At 33.4% G+C, this 15,998-nt stretch overlaps 1 protein-coding gene across 2 annotated transcripts in view; it reads right to left on the bottom strand.

Moving 5' to 3' along the window:
- Nolo (ADAMTS-like no long nerve cord) overlaps positions 1–15,998 on the bottom strand; it is a 163,575-nt gene that overhangs the window by 27,862 nt on the left and 119,715 nt on the right. The gene's annotated exons all lie outside the window — the stretch shown is intronic.

Genomic DNA, 15,998 nt, shown 5'->3' with positions numbered 1-15,998 from the left:
ACATAAAAGCGTATTTAAAAAACTCAAAAACATTACTCAAGATATGCTAACTAATTCATTACAAAACTTTGTGTAATAGATTGAGTTAAATTTTGTTGAATTTATATTCTTTCTCCTAAGCCAAAAGAGCGAGAGTAGCAAACACGCGGATTGAGATATCCTATTTTTTTACTTGGCGTCTTGACTATTTTTTACCACATATGTAACCGAAATTTTGAATTTATGCTTTTGTTTTGAAAAAAGATTAGATATCAAGTGCAGATATCAAACTATTTTTTTTTTTAATTTATTTGAATCAAGTAAATAATTTTGATCAACTTTATCTTCTCGATATGAATAGAAAAATTCTTAGACTAAGAAATTCTTCTTGGTTTAAGTAATTTTTACTTGATTTAAAAATTTTTCGTCTTCATTCAAGACAATAAAACTCTTTAAAATTATTTTCTTGGTTCAAGAAGTTTTCTCTTGAATCAAGGTAATTTTTTTTTCTGTGTATGAAATAGTATACAGCCCTTGAAAAGTAAAAACAAAAACCTCAGATCATATGTTTTTCGACCTCGGCTTCGCCTCGGCCAACAATTACATTTTGGCTGAGGCTTTTCTTATTTTCCTTCTCAAGGGGTGTAATATACTATTCTGAAATTTCAATATTTTTTTTATTTCTAGTAGAATCAATGTGTGATGCTTGCACTTATTAATTTTCGATACTTTTTTCATATATTTTCGAGCTTACCGAACTCATCCATGAATCAAATCAAGAATTTATCTTTTTTTTCCATAAAAATTTACAACCTGAGAATAATAATAGACAAGCAGAATACAAAAATGAAAATTACTGTCCTAATCCCTAATGTGCGTTAAACTGTAATGAAACACGTGATGTTAGTATTACTGGATGAAATAAAGGTCATAAGGTGATATTTGATATATTGATACATTTACGAGAACATAATAATTTGATGTATCTGTAAAGAGATATTTATAGACAGCAAACATTAGAACTAATGCTCGTTAGACAATCAACGAGATACGTTTAATTGTCAGCATTCAATATAAACAGAGATACATCCAGTTCAATGAAAACATAGTCCAATAGTGAACTAAATTAGCGTCTAATTCTCATCTACCAGGTATTCTAATACCTAACCCAGCTGACACAACCTTCCTCTTCCCAACCCAAACAAGTACTTGATCCGCGAACAATGGACAATGTAAACGTTATGATCTAAGCCTATATACACACATAGGTGGGTGATAAATTTTCATCGAAAGTTTGTACAAAGTCAATCAAGAAAATCTAGCTTGGAAAAATTTATCAAAGATAACATTTAACTTTAAAAAACTAAAGGCAAACTAAGTTAGACAATAGTTAGTACAATATCCTTGTATACTGTCATGCTAAAAAGAAACAATGTACCTAAAACTTTCCGTCTATTTCATTTTCATCTTTATTGTTTGACAAGCTATAAACAGATATAAAATCCATAGATCTAATCGAGTAATATTCTTATTTTTTTATATGCGGCAGTAAAACTACAGCGATTATTTGTTATCCAGAGAGGAGGATACTAAGACTTTTATTGAAGTGGTGGTGTGTACATACCCACAATAATAAAAGAGACAAAAGCAACAAGCATACTTGCTAGCCCGGTGGTCATTTCATCAGTAGCTATTTCTTGGTACTACTTTTTATTTTTATCTTTTATTTTCTGCTATTCTATCTTCTTGTTCATCGTGTCCTAGCTTTGGACCCTCAACCTTTGGGGCGTAATTCGTATGAGGCTATCAACCGTAACGGTGCCTGGGGATTTAGTTAGAATCCAGGTTAATCGCGACGGCGTGTCGACTTTCAGTATTCTATATATATATATATATATATATTTATCGTATAAGAACCAAATCAGTTTGGTACATCAGCGCTTGCCTACGTTCATCTTCCATGACCTTTTAATGCAGATTCTGAGCAATTAAAAAAATCATTTCTACTAGATCAACAATAATTAGTCAAGTGTTTTTTTATATTTTATAACTCACTTTAACTGTATACTTTAATTGATACATTTTTCACGTTTCATTTTTCGCATGTAGAAAAATATTAATTGATATAAAAATAAATTGACGATACGAAACGATACTTAAACGGCAATTTTACCCGATTGCATGAAAGGGTCAAGTAGGAGATGATATACTATTTAAAAAGAAAAAAAAAAACTGAGAGATACAGAGGTAAAAGTCGTGTTTTCATTAGCCATTATTTTTATAAACATCTAACATTCTTTTTTATGATCGTTCAAGTTGTTACGCTATATCTTGAACCTAAACACACTCATGCGCACACCTTTTGCGAATGTTCTTATACTGCAAAGTGGTCTTTGCAACTTTTCCTATATTTTTCTGTACCGCTTCAGGATCTTCGATAGTAGAAACGTGTGTATATTTGTTAAGTGAAGTGAAGTATAAAACGAGAACTTACACGTTTGAAGAAATGTATTTTGATAGAATATTAGATGATATTATTTATCAACAAATTATGAAAGTATTAATCGCTTATTTATTCAAATTTCTCTCATTTGAATTCGTAGAACATAAATTACAATAAAAAAGCCCAACCCTTATTGTCATACAGTATTAAAAACGATAAATTTCACTTCTGTCGTGTATTTAAGATGAATTTCCATTACAAAAAAAATTTTTTTCTACACTGTACTATGATTACACCACGGGATTGATTCTTGAATTTTATGCTGACTCCTATACGTTTGTAGAAATATTTCTATGTCATCGAGAGTCCCAATCTTTTATAAATAATTTGGGTGTTATAAAAATTATTCTATTTTTATGATAATATGAGAGTAAACATTATTTTTATAAAAACACTAACCATGTCGATGGTGAAAAAAAAAAAATAAAGTTTTAATCTGTAATCTTAATTGAATACATCAAATGAACTAGAATCATTTAAAAATATTTAAAGTTAAATTTTTTTGTAAATTTCTGAAAAAAAGTTCTAAATTTATTGATTTTTTCGTTACAAAATATTCAAATACTTCTAATATTTGGATGGTTTTAGATCACTCCCTTCACGTACATGTGTTGAGTCTACCATATAAACTTCAAGTAAAACGGTCAAACCGTTCTGGAGATATGATGTAAAAGTTGTGTTTTTGAGCTCGGAGAGTTTATAAAGTTCCAGAAAAGACCTTCAGGGTCAACCGTTTTCCAAATTTTTTTTTTCTTAGGAAGAAATTAATAAATTTCATATTTGTGAATATGTTTCTCTTTTAATAACTTTTTCAGAAGGGATTTTCGGCTACAAACGAGATTTTTTCATTGAAAAATTTTGTTAATCACTAAGGGGTTACATAAGTTATCTCCGGGAAAAAATGGCCTATTTTCAACAATTTTTTTTTTATAGAAAAAATGAAATATTTTATTCAAACTTTTTACTGGATTTTTGGATGAGTTTATTACCAAAAAATTAAAAATTGGATTTTTGTTAGAGGTTTTTACAAAAAAATTAAAAATTTCGCGGCATTTTTTTTTTTAAATAGTTGTAATTGAAAACAAAAATCTTTCTTTCAAGACCTTGTAAATTATATCTCAAAGACTTGTCTAAAATTTCATCAAGATCGGTTGAGTAGTTCTCGAGAAATCTTGAGTATCGTCTTTGAAAATATAGTTTTGAGAAAAACGGTTTTAAAGTTTTGAGTGATAATACAACAGCGCCTTGAGCGCGCAATTTTTTAAAACTGTATCTTTGAAATTATTATTCGGATCGATTTGAAACTTTAGGACAATATTCTGGAGATGTTGTAGAATTTAATAAGAAAAAAAAAAATTGATTTCTTGAAACCGTGAAACCCATGTGACCTCTTAACTATAAGTTCAATAAAATTTCAGTATAGTCATATCGTACGATTTTTAAAACTTATATTTACATTTTGTCTTAATTTGATAAAAATCTACTTAATGTTTGTCAGTAGATCACTTGAAACGATTAGCTATTCATAAGATTAAATCTTATAGCTGCCTACTTAAGACCACTCTTGTGATACTCTTGATAGAAATGTGCGGACCTCAATTTATTTAGTAAGGTAAAATATAAAGCAATCAAAAATTAGTATTAACAAAAAATCTGTTGACAAACGCCGAGTCGAGTGCAGAGTTATAGAACATTTTTTTGATTCATTAAATAAATGAAAATACATTATATAACTCTGAATTAATTCATAACTCACCCTTTAACGCTATTCAGAAATATGATTAAACTTTTTTATCTTTTAATGCAAGATTTCGTCTCTTGATTGAAATATAAATAAGCTATCAAGTTTTGATTAAAAATAAATGACATAATTTATTTCATCAAAAAAAAAAATTTAGTGCTCAAAGGGAATTCATTTAGTATGTTTGTTTAATTTATTAATTTCACTAATTAACTTCTCGGAACATTGATCACCAATAATTTTGTTTATTTATGTAGCACACTTATCAGCTATTACCGTACGGTCAATAGATATTCCGTTAATCAATAATGTCATTTTGAAAAACATGCACGTATTCTAACCCACACTGTAAAAAATCCGGAGTGAATCGGGAGTGAATTTCACTCCCATCACTCGGAGTTCCGGAGTGAAGTAATTAATCACTCCGCGTAGGTAGTGAATCCGGAGTTTTTGTTTGCGGAGTGATTCCGGATTTCACTCCGAAAAACATCCGCGTTCGGAGTTTTTAAAAAAAATAAAATAAGGATGAATTTTCGTTCTACAAAAAAATCTCAAAATTAATTTACTATAAATGATTTATTATAAATCAACAAATAATAATAATAATAATAATAATAATAATAATAATAATAATAATAATAATAATAATAATAATAATAATAATAATAATAATAATAAGCGATGCTTGCTACGTGGCCTCCAAGCGGCGCATCGCGGGAAACGCAGACCATAACATCAGGTCTGTAGGCGAACGACGTAGCCCGTGCAGTGGGCCAACTACCCACTGCATGGAAATAACTGAGTTACCACAAGATACCAACTCAGAAGTGCTCCCCACAACCGGTCCTTTTCGGATGAGGACCATTCATCAGGTGGGAGGAGCACGCCGGACCCGATGAATGATGACGACCCTGGCGCCTTAAGGACTTACTTTAAGTGGACGGAGGAACTGAGAGTCGATCTCTTGGTGTGCTACCAACGTAGCGAGCCGGGGGTGAGCGGCTATATGGCCCGGATGCACACTCTTTGGAGTGATATGCATCCGGAGCTAGCGCATTTTACGCCCAAACACCTGCGTAATTATGCCGCTCATCTTCGGCGAAATAGAAGATCGCTTGTGCCGGATAGAAGGCAGTCTAATAGACTTTCCTTTCCGGCGCAACTACACCAAGAGCGACGCCGTTCCTCCTTGGACAACAACAATCCCTTTGTAGGACGGCAAGTAAGTATATCTAAAAAGATAACTTACTCCCAACAACAGCTTGACGCGGTAAACGAAGATCTCCGTGCAAACATCCTGGAGGATTCCACCCTGCTCACTGTGAGCCAGGTTGTGTATGGTGCAGCAGTTTCGGCTTTTCCGAGAGAGAGACAATGTCTCTCGATCGAGGCAAGGTTGAAACAGCGCATCTCACAACTTGGCTTGAAAATTGACATGTCCCGAAACAGGTCTCCCGCATTCAGTGTGTGATTGAGTACGACACAACTCAAACACCATACACGCCCCGAATTCGGCGCATTGCTGCTGAACTTCGGTGGCGTCATCACACACTGAACAAGAGTACTCTTCATGTCATCAAGGAAGAGTGTCTTAATAAATTGCGGGCTCTAGTGGCTGCTAAAAAGTCATTAGAGAAAAGGCTGAAGCGGTTGGTCGACAACTCGTTGTTTCGATCCAGCCCTTCACGGTTTCTGACACCAAAGACCGATGTTACCGGGAATTATCCAACACCTGAGCGGGTGGAAGCTTTTTGGACTGAGTTGTATGGAGATCAACCAAACGTGAACGCCAACACTCCAGCTCTGCACGACTTCAAAGTATTCTGTCGGGAACACCGTCGACAGAATGCTGATGAAGAAGCCCTGCAGTCAGTGTGGATGAAGTTCGTTCAGCTCTAAATGGCAGCAAAAATTGGGCTGCCCCGGGACCAGACGGCATTAATGTCTTTTGGTGGAAGAAGTTTACTTCTACCCACCTCCATCTGGCCCGCATATTTACATCATACATTAGAGCTGACGATCCGATTCCGGACTGGCTTGTAGAAGGGCGAACTGTACTGATACCTAAAAAAGGTGACTTGTCTGACCCTAAGAATTTCAGGCCTATCACCTGCTTGAATGCGGTTTATAAAATTTTTACAAAAATTTTAAATAACCGTATCTTGCAGCAGATAGAGCCTGTATGGCAACAGATATATGAACAACGTGGCAGTAAAGAGAGGCCTGTCAGGTTGCAAGGAGAACCTGATAGTGGATCGATGCGTCTTACAAGATGCGATCTACTATCAACGCAACCTGTCAATGGCTTGGATTGACTATCGCAAGGCATTTGACTCAACTCCACATGAGTTGATTTTATATCTACTCAAATGCCTGGGAGTCAATCCCGAAATAGTGGAATGTATTCGGCGTACAATGCAGCTCTGGCGAACGCGATTTCACATTGGAAGTGGAAACGCATTGCACGTAACCGGAGTTGTAGAGTACAAACGAGGGGTCTTCAAGGCGATTCCTTGAGCCCTCTGCTGTTTTGCATTTCACTGCTGCCTATATCTGTTGTTCTCCGTAAAACTCATGGGTACTCTGTGGGGCCTCCGGGTGATCGAAACTATTCGATTACCCATCTGCTTTACATGGATGATCTGAAGTTGTATAGCGCTGATAAAGATCATCTACAAGCGGCCCTCAACATCGTAGCAGAGTACACACGAGATGTCGGAATGTCTTTTGGGTTGGACAAGTGTGCGGTCGTACATCTGGCGAGGGGTAAGTGCTCTGATACTGGTGATGATGTCGAATTAGTGGATGGGAGCGTCTTAAGCCAATTAGACGCCGGGGAGTTGTATAGATATCTAGGAATGGAAGAGCACCGCATGCATGCGGTCTCTGAAGTCCGAACAACTCTCCAGAGCGAGTATGTTAGGAGACTCCGGAAAATTTGGTCCTCCGAACTTTCCGGCAAAAACAAAGTCTCAGCTACTAACATGCTCGCTGTCCCAGTCTTACTATACTCTTTCGGTGTCCTGAAATGGACCCGAAAGGATTTACGAGATCTCGACATCAAAACCCGTAAGATCATTAATATGAATCGGAGCATGCACCCCAATTCATCAGTCGCCAGATTATACCTCTCCCGGTCCATCGGTGGGAGAGGTTTGCAGAGTTTGGAGCGGCTTCACGACCGTTTGGTCCTGGGTTTAACTCACGAAGTTGTCAATTTCACTGCAGACGAGGATGACTTTCTTATGCAAATTGTACATAAACATGAAAATGCGCATAAGGGGTCATTCTTGTATAAGGCAGCAATATATGCGGCAAGAACCCTTGGTCTTGGAGAAATAAACGCTCTTATGGAACTCCGAAAGGAGGAATTTAAGAGCGTCATCAGGAACGCCGAGGAAAAACTACTCCTTGGCGAACTGATGGACAAGTCCATGCACAGCGTGTTCTTTAAACACGTGCGTGATCATGGCTTGTCCATCCAGCTGACGTTTTCCTTCTTAAAGTCAGCGGGCCTGATGTCCGAGACTGAAGGGTTCATATTTGCCTGCCAAGATGGTGTCATTAACACTCTTGAGTACCGTAGCAAGGTGCTCCAGGTGCAGCTTCCGGACACGTCCTGTAGGAGGTGTAGACAACATCCGGAGACGCTTATGCACCTTTTGTCGGCATGTCCAGTGCTGGCGAGAGGTGCATATATCCAGCGTCACAATGCTGCCCTGAGAGTACTGTACTACTATCTTCGTCATTGCTACGGTATTGACGTGACACCAGTGCTGCCTTATTTGCCAGGAGATATTCCCCAGGTTGTTGAGAATGACAGTTGCAAAATTTATTGGAACATGCCATTTGCAACAACCCGGCGGATAGATCACAACAAACCTGATATTGTGCTCTTCGACAAGGCCACTCGTGACATTTATGTCATTGAGTTCTCGGCCCCGGCTGAATACAACATCTCAGCCAAAGAAGAGCACAAAAGACAAATATATCAGGATCTCCTGTTTGAAATTGGCAAACTTTACCCAGGTTACCGTGTCAAGCTTGTCGTCCTGATTGTTGGCGTCCTAGGAGGGATGAAACAGTCTTTTGTATCCTCACTTGCCAAAGTTCCAGCTTGCTCATCAAAAGCTGAGTTCTTGGCAGTTAGGATGCAGAAGGCTGTTTTACTTGGTTCTCTCCGTCTCTTAAGGGAAATGACTTTGGCCTGCTGTGATCACTAACCGCCTTGTTGTGCGGAGTGGTCCAGCAGTAACGGATGGAGCTCAGGCTGGGCCCTCGGAGAATCGGACTCCGGGGATAACCCCCCTGAGCATTTAATAACAAAATAATAATAATAATAATAATAATAATAATAATAATAAAACTCCTCGGTGAACACATGGACAAGTCCATGCACAGCGTGTATTTCAAACACGTTCGTGACCATGGCTTGTCCACCCAGCTGACATTCTCCTTCTTGAAGTCAGCTGGCCTGATGTCCGAGACCGAAGGGTTTATATTTGCCTGCCAAGATGGTGTTATCAACACTCTCGAATACCGTAGCAAGGTGCTCCAGGCGCAGCTTCCGGACACGTCCTGTCGGACGTGTAAACAACATCCGGAGACGCTGATGCACCTTTTGTCGGCATGTCCTGTGCTGGCAAGAGGTGCCTACATACAGCGTCACAATGCTGCCCTGCGAGTACTCTATTATCATCTCAGATATAGCTACGGTATCGATGAGAGACCAGTGCTGCCTTATTTGCCAGGAGATATTCCGCAGGTTGTTGAGAATGACAGTTCCAAAATTTATTGGAACATACCATTCGCAACAACCCGGCGGATTGACCACAACAAACCTGATATTGTGCTCTTCGACAAGGCTACTCGTGACATTTATGTCATTGAGTTTTCGGCCCCAGCCGAATACAATATCTCGGCCAAAGAAGAGCACAAACACCAGATATATCAGGATCTCCTGTTTGAAATTGGCAAACTCTACCCAGGTTACCGTGTCAAGCTCGTCGTTTTGGTTGTCGGCGTCCTTGGAGGGATGAAACAGTCTTTTGTGTCTTCACTTGCGAAGATACCGGCTTGCAGTTCAGCAGCCGTGTCTCTAGCAGTGCGGATGAAAAAGGCTGTCATTTTGGGATTCCTGCGTCTACTTAGACAAATGAATTTGGCCTGCTGCACTCACTAACCGCCTTGTTGTGCGGAGTGGTGCAGCAGTAATGGATGGCGCTCAGGCTGGGCCCTCGGAGAGTCGGACTCCGGGGAAAACCCCCCTGAGCAATTAATAACAAATAATAATAATAATAATAATAATAATAATAATCTATATTATTAAAAGAATAAGTAAAATTTTGTGGCCAGTGTATTTATATGATGAAATGGGTTTTTATGGTTAAATTTGGTATCGTTGGAAAAGTCTTGACTTGGAGTTGTGCCTTTTCATGGTTTCATATTATTCTCACCAATAGCCAATTTATTATGATAAGTATTTACTATTTAGACTGCAGTCGAAAATACTCTATCTCTCGATACATAATTAAGAAATGACCTTGCATCTCGTGAGCTATTAACATTTTTAAAGATATAACCCACATCAATTTTTCATATATTTATATATATTATATATGTATATATGAAAAATATATCAAAAATGCATGTGGGTACTCAAATGAAAGCTCTTAATGAGTGTAACATCAGGATGAGCTTATATCTTTGAAAATGTCAATAGTTAAGAAATGACATTGTATCTTGTCAACTAATAATATTTTTAAAGATATAAGCTCATCCCGATGTTACACTCACCAAGACCTTTCATTTGAGTACCCACATCAATTTTTAATATATTTATAAATCATATATATGTATATATGAAAAATATATCAAAATGCATGTGGGTACTGAAATGAAAGCTCTTAACGAGTGTAACAGCGGGATGAGCGTATATCTTTAACAACGTCAATAGTTAAAAAAGTATAGTGCAATTCTAACAAAAATCATTATTTAATAAAGCAAAATTTTATCTAATTATAATTAATTTATGAAAAAAAAATATAAAAACATTATAATAATAATTAAAATTAAATATTATTAAAAATAAATTAAATTTTTAATAATTAAATATAAAAAGGGTTTATAAAAATATTTTCTTTACAAAAATTTATTTATTTCTAAATTCATTTATTTTGGGAGTGAATGCGGAGTGAATTTTATTATTAATAAAAATTAACTCCTTCTCGGAGTAAAGATCACTCCCGCTGGGAGTAAATCAATTAAAAATCATTCACTCCGCGTTCACTCCGCGTTTACTCCGCGTTCACTCCGCAAATTTTTTACAGTGCATGTGAATTACATTTAACCTCTTTATAACTATTGATTTCTCATCAATACCGCAATTATATATTATGCAGAAACGGTATGTATCAATATCATTATTTCATTACAGGTTTTGCACATTTATTATTTTTGCACTTCTCATAAGCGAAGCGGATAAGGTAGTGCTCTATTCTCGCTTCACTAAAATTAAGTGATTTTTTTAACTGAAATTGTCTCTATTTATTTTATATTGCACTTGTAAAATAATATTTACACATAAATGTCATGGAAAAACACTAGTTTCAACACTTATAACATTTTAAAATACATTTTGCTTTTTAAATAATTAAAAAAAATCATTTCGGGGACGTTCGTATGTATGAAAACTAGCGTGATCACGATAACTGCCGAAAAATTTAACTGATCAAGTCCATTTTTTTTATACGCTTCTGTATATTCCAAAACTAAGTCCTTTCGCAGATCACCGTCTAATTCAATGTAGCATAATTATAATTAGCAATAAACTAAAATCCATTTATCGTTTGTATATCTATATCTACGCAGTAAAAAATTTTGCATCATTGCGTTAAAAAACTTTGTGTTAAAAATTTTTGTGTTAAATATTTAACATTTTCCTGTGTAAATTTAACATTTATTGTGCTAAATCAACACAAAAAAAGTGTTAAATATTTAACATCAAAATTTTTAACACAAAATTTTTTGATGTAATGACGCAAAATTTTTTACTGTGTATGTAAGTAAGATTCATTTTCAACACATGCACAGTACCTTTCTTTTCTGGGTGGACAATGGCGCGAAAGATTTAAAAATATTTGTATTTTATTTTAATCAATTTTACTTCGGAAAACGAGATTATGAGGCATACACTTTTGGATTTTCCAAACTTTTTATTTCTTTTTCTTACACAAAAAGCAATTCGTTTCCGGCAACAAATATTAGTAACCAGAAGTCAGTGATTACATTCTCTTAAACTCAGCCAAATAATAATTGTGTAAATTTTACCAAGTAACTAAGTGCGCAGTGCATTTGCGAGTTCGTATAGAGCATTATTAAAGCAAATTATTCCTCATTTTCAATATATCTGTGTACATAAGCTTAAAATTATATGGTTAAACGGTTAACTTGTTTTAAATTACTAAATTGTTTTTTTACTAAGTCATGGTATTTTGACCAAGGATAATTTACAATCTCAACTTAAAATTGTGATGAAATATATGTGAAACCAATTTATTCATAATGTAATTGGTCAAATAATTGGTCAAATGCTTGACCCAAGACATTATTCAGAAATTTTTGTTTTTAAGAATTTTTAACACACACACATTTTTATATTATCTAATTCCTGTTTTTGTAGTGTTCAACACAAAAAAAATTACTTGAATCAAGTAAATAATTTTGAAGATCTTTATCTTCTTGACATAAGTAGAAAAATTTTTAAACTAAGAAATTTTTCTTGGTTTAAGTAAGTTTTACTTGGTTCAAGATATTTTTATTTTCAGTCAAGTACTTGGTACTTTATCTTATACCGATCAATTACGTAAATTTAGATGATATTTAAATCAGCGGACTTTTGAATGTTTTTCGGTTTTGTTTAATAATAAATTAGTACTCTAATAAAATTATTGAAAAAAGTTTGGAATGATAGTGTCTAACAATTTCTACATGTGTAATTTTTTTGTTATAATTTATTTATTAAAATAATCATTAAATTTCTATCAGTTTTAGCGTCGTAAAAATTTAGAGCTTTTACGAAGTAAAGTTAAAGTTTTTTTGGATATTCTTGATCGATTTTAATTACTTGACTAGTAAGATATCAACGATTCATATACACAGACGCACTTTTTAATTACTATTATTTTTTCCGAGAGGGAATATTGAAAATGAAGCACTAAATGGAAATCAATTTTTATTGTATCGAAAAAATTGCCAAGTACATACAAAATAAAAATATCACTTGGCCATAAAACAAAGTGAAATTCGAGGAAACGATAATTGATGGTATAGTTCTGTTTCATACGCGGATAAAGAGTAACAATAAGTAACAATGTTATTGATTTTAGTGGTTGTAAAAAAATTCTGAAATAATATAAAACTTTATCATCGAAATCGATACCTCCCGCAGTTTTAATTTATTGAAAATAACAGTTTTAATTTTTGAAATAAAAAAACATGAGTATGAAATGTGAAATATTTTAGTATCTTGTAAATAAGATTATTGCCATACAACAACTCGGATCTCGTAAAAAAAAAAAATATTTAAATTTACTGTGATAATTTTAATCACAGCGTACCTATTGGGTTCGAGAGGACTTTTACACAGTCATAAAATTGCTGCAGAGATATTAGTAGATATGTATACAGGGCTATATATATAACGAAAGTATAAACGGAAGTGGAGGTAGAGTTGGGGTATACCACGGACTAAATCCCATCCGGTAGGATTTTAACTTGGAATTTATAGTTCAACCGAGAAATTATTGTCTCGATGACTCTGTACATTTCATTTTCCATCCTGTGCTATAAAAATCGGACGCTTATATTGTGTTGAATTGATTTTAACTCTGATTATATTTATTAATATTCCTTTAGGAATATCTCGAGACCTTATTTTAAATTATCGTAATGGAAGTAGGTTTTTGAGAGCTATCAATAAATTGCAGAATCGTTAAAACTAATGTAGTAAGAAAATTTTTTCAAATTGATGAAGAATAGGTAATTTATGGGCTAGAAAAATAAGTAGATACAGAAATTGAAGCTTACTCAATGAGCTTTCAGATACATTTCACAGAAATTCAATCAGTCATTGTGTTCAGAAGTTATTTAAAAAAAAAAAAAAAATAATAGTTAAAGTGGTGTAGACCTAATTCGGTACAATTGTGTTGATTCAACACACAAAAGTTGAACATTCAACACAATTTTTTTTCACGAAATGACGAAAAACTTTCACTGTGTAATTTAATTTATTTTAAAATACATGGGGTTTTTCAATAAAAATAATCGCTTAGAAATTTTGACGAAATGTTAAAAATAATTATAATATTTTATACATTTAGATCCCTTTTGGTTGTTGTTTGTCTTGATTATTTTAAGCTAACAGTTATTTTCCCACGAGACCACTGTATAATCGCATTTAATAAAAGGATTCACATCCGTGGACAAATACTGAATGTAATCCCTGTGAGTAAGCAGCTCAAATTCTCGAATCCTATCTCACTTTTTGAATTTTTAATTTAATGATAAAAATGTTAAAACTTAAGAAAATATTTACTTTAACATAATTATGTAACAAATGAATATTATTTTAGATATTGTTCAAAATACTTTTATAATTTTTATTTTTATAATAAACTCCAGTTCTTACTATAAAATGATAATAAAAGTTTGTTTACATAATAAATATTTTATTACATACATTTACTGTATAAAAAAGTGTTTTCTCTCCGTCAACAATTGAGAATATCAAATTCTACAACAATAATACAACTGTATAACGACTAAAGTTTGCGGAAACTATAGTTGGTGGGTTGCACTAAGAATTTCTTCAGTATAATAGACAGGTTCTGGGAGTTTCCTATGGGAAAACTCAACATCTAGACCTAAAAGTACTTGAAAGTAGTGTAATGTCAGAAGTTAATCGTCAAAAGTATCTCGTATCGAAGCAAACGTTTAAATGAAAAAATAACACTACTTCAACGATAACCATCACAAGATTTAATTATTGAAAAAATTAATTAAAGTTTAATTTATTAAAAAGTTCAAATTGCATGAAAAATGAATGTCAAGTGATAACAAGTACTTGTGGAGCTGTGTTGATGGGAAGCAATATATCTAAGCTTAAACGCCAAAATTCGTGCCAAATCCGAATGTGGGTCGGGTCACCTGCATCTCTATATACCCACAGGGATTCTCGTATCTGCAGAGTGTTTACTATCATCCCTACAGTTGTCATTTGGACGTGTACGTATGTGAATAATGCACTAGAAACATTATAGTCTGTTCAAGTAGTAAAGTCCTCTGTCATACCAGTGTCCACTTTTTTTATCAAATAAAATAGTTTTGATGCGGGTACAAACTATATTTTAATAGACCCTTTTAGAAATCAGTTTATTGCAGAGGATCCGATTTCAATTCACGGAAAATTTTTCTGCAATGTTTTTTTATCAATATGCTATTTTTTGTCGAAAAATTACATCCGCTTAAAATTTTACGTATATATGTATGCATGCGATGAAACTGGTCTATTCATCACAATTGGTCCCGCAATTTTCAATGGATCTTGTTGAAAAGGTGCATTTATTATATACCGGCGAATATCCAGATTAAGTTTGACGATAAGTCAAATTGGTCCGTTATTAGTTAGAAAGTTAGGAGTTTGATTTAAATTTGGCAGGTGATATACTGCTCAATTGGCGTAAATCCTTACGGACAAAATGAAAATTTGGATAAAAATATTTGCTATTAGAAAATTTGTGCATTGGAAATTTCGATATATCTAGTTAAAATATTAGGTTCTAAAAATAACTAATTTGATAGTAGAGTGAGTTGGAAAAATTTTTGGACTATCATGAAAATAAACATTTCTTGAATTTTTTTCAAATAACTTTGAAACCATAAGTAATAACTAAATTTTATTGAATTAATTTCAAAAGTTGATTTTTATTTGTACTAAGTTACTTATTTTCTTGATTATTTTTCTTAATTTTTTTACAGCGTTTGAAATGAAAAAAAAATACAAAACATATAAGTTACCTACTTTTACAGACTTATCTTCAAATAACTTTAAAATAATGTACTTTACGTAAGGTCTTAAATCTGTTAAATTCATAGTATATATGATTAAATAAGCTACAAATTATACTACAAGATATTTATTTTTTTACTTAGATCTTTATGGAAAAAAATGAATGATAATAAATAATCAATCGATCATAACTATTATTTCAAATAATACAATCGTGATTTTAACAATAAATTTGAGGTATTTATTATTTGAATGTTACAATTCAACAACTATATAACCAATAATACAATTTCAAACAGTAATAGCAGCTATGTGAATGTCACTAAAGTTAAAATACCTCTAAAGGTAACTTCAAAAATTTTATGTGGTCAAATGAAGTCAAATAACGGTTAATTTCCGTGTAGAATTAACCTATTATGCATACAAATTTTTAATAAAATATGTTTTTTATAGAAAAATTCTTTAAAAAGTACTTGGAAATATTTTTTATCTCAATTATTTAATTCTTAAAGATAATTAACAAGCGGTTTAAAATATAATTAGAACTTATTTTCTATCTTAATTTTTCAAGTAACACGGAAAATTATTTTAAGTTCAACCGGTTAAATAACTAATGACCACCAATTAATTGTCAACTCTACGACAATTATAGTTACGACGAACAAGTGTACGCATAAACCTCTAAGACCTTTTCATGACAGAAGACA

The sequence above is a fragment of the Cotesia typhae genome, unplaced genomic scaffold, assembly GCF_013202065.1.
Source record: "Cotesia typhae breed Kobodo isofemale line unplaced genomic scaffold, CoteBio_Ctyphae contig_4, whole genome shotgun sequence".
Lineage (NCBI taxonomy): Eukaryota > Metazoa > Arthropoda > Insecta > Hymenoptera > Braconidae > Cotesia > Cotesia typhae.
Note: the sequence above shows the minus strand (reverse complement) of the source record. Positions and strands in the feature narration are given on the sequence as shown.